Source organism: Myotis daubentonii, chromosome 3, assembly GCF_963259705.1.
Source record: "Myotis daubentonii chromosome 3, mMyoDau2.1, whole genome shotgun sequence".
Taxonomy (NCBI): domain Eukaryota; kingdom Metazoa; phylum Chordata; class Mammalia; order Chiroptera; family Vespertilionidae; genus Myotis; species Myotis daubentonii.
Genome location: NC_081842.1, coordinates 194,482,579 through 194,491,032, shown reverse-complemented (window position 1 = coordinate 194,491,032; position 8,454 = coordinate 194,482,579).

The window sequence follows — 8,454 nt, the reverse complement described above, 5'->3', positions numbered from 1 at the left end:
GAAGTGGTATGATTTCGAGTAGGAAAAGGAGGCTCAGGGAAGTTCAGGCTCAAGGTCACACAGCTAGCCAGGGAGTGACGGGGCTAGAACACCAGCCAGCGGTCAGGCTCCAGAGCCCCGAGCGCTGGACTGCACAGGTCTTGGCACCAGGGGGCATCCTGTAGCAGAGAGAAAAGCTCTGTGCCCAGAGAGAGCAGGAATGGCCTCTTGGGTCCAAGTAGGCAATCAAGTCAGCTGCAAGCCTTCTACCAGCTCACTAGGGGCAGAGGCCCCTCAGGCCTGTTCCCTACTCCTCGCCCAAGCCCCCCAAATCAGAGCAAGCCCCCGAAGGCCAGTGAGAGCCCCCACAGAGCCAACCACTACTCCCCAGATGTGCGGCTGGTCTGAGCAGTGACCTTGTGGCTCAGCAGCCTTATATGGCCTCCGTTTCCAGTTCTGTAGAATGGGAAGACCCTGGCACCTACACCATACGAACATCAATGAGGATTAAGTAAAGCAGGTGTACCTGGCACTGAGCTCACGGTTCTGCGGTTGCCGTCACCAGTGAGGAAACTGAGGTTCGGGGCAGACCAGTGACTCTGAGCAGCAGCAGATGAGGCCAACCACCCACGTTGACTTTAAATACTGCTGGGTCAGTGTGGCTGTGAAAGGGGCTGCAGGTGTGCTGGGTGCCTGTGTGGGGAGCCCAGTGATCTGAAAAACCTGACCCCACTGACGTCATGAGTCATCTCTGACTTGATTGCCCCAAACACCCTCACCTCCCCTGCTTCTTGGGGAGCTCCCAGGCTTCTCACCCCAGCTCCCCATTTCTCCAGAGCATCCCTGGGGCGGAGGAACTGTGTCCTGACTCTGAGATGCGCCCCAGGCGCCCAGGACACGCCTGCTGGGAGCCCCGGCTTCAGAGCCTGCCACTGTCAAGACTTATGGCTGCCTCGCCGCTCCCCTTCGCTGGGTCTGGCTACATCACTTATCTCCCCGGCGCTGACCTGCCAGCAGCTGCAGGAGGCTCTCTCCGGTAAGATTTGATTAATGAGGTTCAGCGGCAACAAATCAGTCTTATGGAGCAGCCCTCCCCCTCTCTGGGACACACTCGCACAACAGCCGCTGCATACAAACCGCCCGGCGGGGGTGGGGCTGCCTCCAGCCCTCCTGTCAGCGGCCCCTGGCTCTGCACCCCAGTCCCACGGGCCAGACCCGGCTGGACTCACCCTCACACCCCCACCCCCACCCCCAGTATGCACTGCACCCAAGTGCGAGAAAGAGGGGCTTGCTTTTTTTTCCTTTATATTCAAGGTAATAATTATTATAGTAGTGTAAATAAATCATAATCGCTACTATTTCTGGACTTGCTGTATGCAAGGCACTTTGCTAAACACCTGACATGATTTTATTTGATTGATGCTCTCAACAACCCTGTGGAGTGGGGATTCCATGATCCCCGTTTCACAGATGAGGAAAACGAGGTGCAAGTGGGCTGGGAACTTGCCCAACATCACACAGTTGGAAAGGGGCAGAGCTGGGACTGGAACCTCAGCGTTCTTGCCTTTAATTATATTCTTCATGTGTGAGGTCTTAACACCCTTTGGAAATATGAGGAACTCTATGGTCCTCCTTGGAACAATGCACACATCTATACACACATAGCCACACAATGTCACCACGTGCACACTCGTCTATCCTGAGAACGCCTGGCCCCCACCTCACTGTGAAACTTAGGCACAGCCCTTCCACTTCTGGGCCTCAGTTTCTCCTGTGAGGACAGAAGTCTAGGGGTCTCACCTCCAAGGGTCCCTCGCTCTCCTCCTCCCTGTCAAACGCAGCTACCCAAGTCCTGCTTCCCCATCCCGTCTGCTCACTCCCATTTGGAAAGTTCTTATCATTGGAAGGCAGAACTGTTTTTCTCTTGGAGTTTCCAACCACTTTATATGCATCACCCCACCCCTCTCCTTACCCCGACTGTTTTATTGGAACTGTTTGCTTCTCAAGCAGTTACAGGAAGCCTGTGGCACATCACAGTCCGTCCACGCCTTCGCAGCATAATCTACGCATCATTCAAGCGCATGTCCCTCCGGCCACTGGTGACCCCAGGTCCCCTCCCCCGGAGCCTTTCTGAAGTGGGCATCCTACTCAGGCCCCACAGCTCCTCTTGCTCCCAAACACCAGGCCTCGATCCTCACTTGTTCCTCGCAAACTGAAAGGGCTGTGGCTCTTCCCCTTTCCTTCCCCTCCTTACCTTCCCCAAAGCCCTCACATCCCAGAAACATTTGTCAGGGATTTGCCAATAATCACTTTTTCATCTGCTGGGGCAAGAGTCATCTTTGCATATAGATGTTTTCTAATAGATGCTGCATTGATTATGTAAAGTTCTTTTGGGAATCGCCTGGCCATTTCTGGGTCCTCACTGACCAGTTCCACCTCCAATATACATCTTGGCTCTCCTGGGTCAGGATGCCAACCACCTGAGCCAGAGGCTGGGGGAGGGGCACGGCCTCACATGTGGCAGGGACAATGGCGCTACCCATCCGAGATGGACTTGAATGGCCCACTCTACTTTGGACAGGCCGGCCGAGGAAGGTCCATTTCATTGGAGTATGGCCTGTTCTTCAGTTGGAAATACAAATGATGATTCTGATGATAAATAGATTTTGTACTGTGCAGTTTACAAAGCAAAGAGCACTCCTCCATCAGCTCATACTAGCCTCACAACAACCTTGTTGGGGAGGGGTTTATTATTATGCTCACTTTACAGATATGGAAAGCAAGGCACTGAGAAGTGGCTTGCCCAACATGGCATGGTTCACATGTAGCAGTTCTAACCCTTGAGCTCAACTCGTTGGACTGTGAGATCATTCTTTCTCCTTTATATCATTTTGCTTAAAAGCTCACGTGGGAGAGGGCATTTATACTGGTAAGTGGTCTCAGTTGTTCCCACAAGTCCCAACATCCTCCAGGGGCGTGCAGGGAATGGGATGTGGTTATGCGGTTTGTACAGAAGGGAGATGTGAACGGCTATGTGGGGGATATCTGAGAGTCGGTGGGTATGTGTCCCTGTGCAGGTTGAGTGTGCATGTGTGTGAGGATGTGGCTTGGTTGAGTATGAGCGTGCAGAGTGTAAGGGAGATGAGCCGAGTGTCTGAGTGTGTGCACATGTGGTGTGAACCTGTGGCCAGCTTCCTCCTCTGGCGGATCACTCTGTTCTTTGTCTTCAGAGCCCAGAGTCTATGGGTTCAGACTCTTAGGATGAGAAGACCCAATAGATCACCATTTGCAGACTATTTGGGGATGACTATAAAACAAACACGTCAGCAAACATGCCCAGTCCCTCAAAAAAGGCTCCCCGTGCAGGGGCCCCACATTTTTGGAGCTAGTCTCTGGGCAGTGCCTTTGGAGTCCATGATCAAGTCCCCAGAAAAGGAGGCCCATCATCTTGTAGGTGCAATATGGACACAGAAAGGTCAGTGTGGAGTTAGGCCAATAGCCCCCATGGCAGAGGTGGAGGGAGGGCGGAACAGGTGTGCCAAATCCTGTCACTGTGCCCGGGGTCAGAGGGAGGTTTGCAGGGACACTGAGGCAGCTCAGCTCAGCAGGCTGCTGAAGACCCTCTGCCTGGGCAGACCCCGTCCTGGTGGGTCCGGTGGTTGACCTCTGAAGGCGCGGTCGGCAGTCCCTCAAGTTCTCCTCTGGCTAATCTCCAGCTTGTGAGATGACAAGGTCCACAAAGGTCTCCTCACGGGTGACCCCTGAGGTCTTATTGCGCCAGAAGCGGCTCACAGAGAGGCCTGGAGGTCCCCCACGGCCCCATCACGGCCTCCGAGACACAGAGCAACTCTGCCTTTGCGGTACACTTGCTGGCTTTCACTGGACCCAGACCCCCTGAGAACAGTTCCTCCCTCCCTCCACCTCTGCCATCCGGGGGCTACTGGCCTAACTCCACACTGACCTACACCCTTCATAGCACTGTGGCTGAGCTGTGGGAGGGAGACAAAGTCCATCAAGTTGGTGGGGTGACCCTATGACCCAGCCCAGACGGGCGGACTTCCCTTTCTGCTGCCCCCAGGCCGCCTTCCCTGCAGCAACTCAGGAGCTTCCTGCTCTGGCTTCCACCTGAACTTGGCATCCCCGTGTGCCAGTTAGAGCCACCCCTCCCTGTCAACCAGAAGCACATTTTCCAGCTTGTTCTCCCACCAGGCTGGGCTCCAAATGCCTCTTGTGGTTGTTTCCCGAAATCCAATCCAACCTCAAAGCATGAAGATTTGCCATTATTAAAGACGAGCAAAAGCATATGCCCCGGGCTCTGGAGAGAATTTCTAATGAGGATTCCAGAGATCACAGCCGGCTGAGGAGCCTCGGAATCCGATGGGCCCTTAACAGTCATGAAGCCCCTAATTACGCTCCCTGCACATCTCACGTGCCCACGGCCACGCCTTTGCCGCGCGGCTCCCATGACATGAGTCCGTGTGATGTAGAGATGGTGTTTAAAGTCGGCGTATAAAAGGAAAAACCAGGCATGGTCGAAATTACCCTTACAAATCCCTTAGGAGGGAGACCAATGCACCATCTCTCAGTAAGTCCAGCCCAGCCGGCTTTCCTTCAGCCTTGGAACAAATCGCTTTTCTTTGGGTTAAGTGCCAGATGAGGTGACTGGCTTGATTTGAGGGACCATGTTACATGACAAATGCATGTCTTTAAACACTAGAATCACCCTTTGGGTGATACTCACAGGAAAAGAGGTGTGGAGATCCAGAAAGCCACGGCGGAGAGAGCAGGATCCTTCTCCCATCTCGTGCTTGCTCTGGGGCATAGCTCTTTGAGTGAATTGGTGGTCAGAACACCCACTTTATTCTCCATACACACTCTTTGTTGTCATTCTTATTGCGCTGTGTGCATATACCAGTACATGGTTGAATTCAAATACGCGAAGTGCGATCTCCCTGGAAAAGTCATTCCCTGCATTCCAAAATGTTTACATCCTTCACAGCTACTACTTCTGCATTCTAAATGCCGCTTCTTCCAGGAGGCATTCCCTGATTGCCTTGCCCGGAAGTGGTGTCTCCAACCATAAACTCCCACAATCTGTACCAATGTCACCCTGTGTTTCAGCTCACAGTAACTATGTATCTGTCTTATCTCGCCAAATATGCCATGAAGTCCTTGAGGGCAGGGTCTTCGTCTGTTCCACCTCTGGGGTCCCCACAGTATTTGGTCCGGTGACTCCCCACATACCCCTTTCCAATACGGGTTGATGCAAAGAGTAGGCATATAAATGAATGAACTACAAAACGGGCTCATCTTGGGAAATGGAAACATCTGTCCTTTGCTGACACAGAGGTGCTGAACTTCTGGACTCAGGGCAGAGAGAGTGAGGATTTCCGTTTGACCTGACCCCATGGATTGCGTGCTTTGGAGGAATGCGTCTCCGTGCCTTCTTCACTCCCTTGCTCCTCCACGCTGCCCCCCCTCTCACACTCCTCCCATTCTGATGTACCGTGTGGAGCACATCTGTCCCAGAAGCTTCACCCCAGCGCCCTGCCCAGTAGGAAAGGCAAACAGTAATATCCCTCATGAAGAAACTGAGGCCCAGAGACCTGTGTCTGGTTTACAGTCACAGGGTTCATGAACAGCAGGGCCTGGGTTTGTGCAAACCAGGTTTTTTTTTCCTTCTTTTCCTATTTAATCATATGCTGCCTCTGGACAGAGATCTCATTCTGTTCATAATGAGCACCCAGTTATTATGGGGAGCCCTACCCCCTCCCAGACCAATGGAAGGCCAATGGACAGTGTCCTGGTAACTCCTGGTCACTTGGGGGCACTGTTGGGAAGTAATTTTAGAGGCTCTCTGCTAACGGGCTGAATCCCCAAACACGCCTATGGTATGGCGGCAGCAACTCCAAATGCCCCTAATAGATGCCAGGTCACCCACCTGCCCCATTTGCCCCCAGGTTTCCTGAGGTGCTGGGAGTTCAATGTTTTCTTCCAGGGCCCTGGCACCCAGCTCCAGACTGTATGCCACTGGCTGGGTCCCCTCCCTTACTCCCTCTTCCCATCCAAACCCCCGTGGCTGAGGGCTGTCTGCAGTCCCCGAGGATGGCGTAGCACGAGGAACGAGGCTTCGGAGCGCGCGGATCTTTAATACTCGACTGACCGTTGACAAGTCACTAAACTGCTCTGAGCTTAGTTTCCTCATCTGTAAAATCAGGATCACAATCCTCACATCACAGGTTTGCTGACCTGAAGTTAACGACATGCGCAGGGGTCTCAGCTCAGGCCCCATGGAGCTGGACTTCAGACCACCTGAGTGAGGTTCAGTCGGACCTCCTAGACGGCACTCTCAGGTCCTGCACTGACTCACCACCTGTGTGACTCTGGGGAAGCCACTCCCTGTCTCTGAGCTTCAGATTCCTCACCAATAAGACAGGATGAAAATAGTTCCTCACGCGTGGGTTGGCTTTGTGATAAAATGAGATAATCCACACTAACAGCTTAGCACAGTGTCTGGCACTTAACCAGTACTCAGGAAATGTTCCCCGTTAATTATTAGCCACCATTAATTATGCCAGTGGGCCGGTAGGCACGTCTGGGAGGAACTGATTTGCATAAGGTTTTGACTAAAGTAAATGAGATATTGTCTCGGGTATGGGTCCTTGGCTGCCTGGTGTCTGAGCTCTGTGGAGCAGTGGGCAGCCGGCAGCATGAAGGGGAAGGGGCCACCCTTGGACCCCTGGGTCAGTGGATCTCCAGGGAATCTAAGAAACATATTTATTGAGTAGCTACTATGTCCCCAGTCCTAAGCTTGGAGCTGAGGACTGAGTGGTGAACAAGAGACACAGCCTTGCCCTCATGGAGTGCACAATCCGGTGGTGCTTTGGGGTCTCCTGGGGGTGAATCTTAGAGACTGTGGGGTGGCCCAGCACAACACAGGGAGGGTGATGTACCCACTTCGATGAGTCCTAGGCTGCAGACTCATGGAGGTGTTTGCAAGAGCAGAACATCAGAGAACAGTTTTTGAGCTCACATAAGACACCCCAGGAAGCTTCCAGAAATAACAGGATGACATTCTGCAAGGGGGAGCATGAGAGAATTTAGGGCTATGATGGTTGAGGGGCCAGTGACACTTGGGGAAATTGAGGTGGAAATGGGGAGCCACATGCTCAGTAAGGGATGGCTCATGCCCCTGGCAGGGTCTTCCCACAGGCACGGACTCACTCAATACAACACCCCCCCACACACACACACACATACACACACACATGCACACACATATACACACACATGCACACATGCACATGTATACACACACATACACACCCACACACCCACACATACACACACACACACACGCCACCCCATTCCTCTGCACAGCCAGCACACTGAGCTCCCACAGAAGGTCACAGGGACACAGCACAGGGTGCTCAGCAGGCACGTACCTCACAAGCCCTACACACGCCCGAGTATCCTCTCCCCTCGCCATCCCACCCCTGTCCCCCCTCCCTTCTCTCCAGCCCCCGACCACAATCCCAGCTCTGCCACTTAACTGTGCGACTTGGTAGAGTCATTTAAACTCTATGAGCCTCAGCTCCCCTTTTCACAAGGCTGCTGTGCGGGTGAAACGAGCTGGGGCAGGTCGTCTTTAGCTCTGCACAGGTAGCCCCTGCTCTTCAAAAGTTCCTTTAACACCACTTCGCTCTACAAAAGACCGAAGTTAGTGCCTGTTTTCGCTAACCAAAAGAAATCCAAAGGTTTTCACTTTTGCCCCCCACCCTCCAACCCCCAAAAAAGGCAAAAATAAGGGTCAGTGCTGTTCTGCAGCGAAAACCAGGACAGCGATAGTGGCAGCACCGAGCTCTCTCCCCGGGGGCTGCACTCACATCTCAGCACCAGCCCACATGGCTGCGAGCTGTGTCTGTGAGCATCTGTGCTTTCTCTCAAGTTACTTGGGCATCTGTTAGCAAGATGTGTCCTAAGGTTATTGCTTCTGCACTTGCCGCTATCTCAGCTTACGAAGGGTTTCCGAGGCAACTTCTGCCTTCGGATGGTGGGGGGAAGCTGTACCTGGCACATACCAGGTGCTTAGGAAGCAAAAGTACCTTCCTTACACCCCACCCCAGGGTCACAGCACACCTACCCCCCACAAACACTGCATCCCTCTGGACCCCGAGTCTATTCCGGGTCACACGGCACACACAGCCCTGGGCAACAGTGTCCGGCCTGCAAGTCCATCCCACTAGGCCAGGATCTCACCACACGCCCCACCCCAAAGACCCCGAGCCTGGTCCTTCACCTCGAGGTGGCCCCATGGAAAGACCCACAGAGGCCTTTGCCAGGAACGCCCATAGGGCCTGAGCCCTCGGAGGCACCCCAGGAGCCGCTGGGAGGATGGGGGCTGGGCTGTGCGGCCTCACACCCAGGATGTTTCTCTCCCCTCCTGCCCATCCCAACAGGACTCATTCAAGCTCC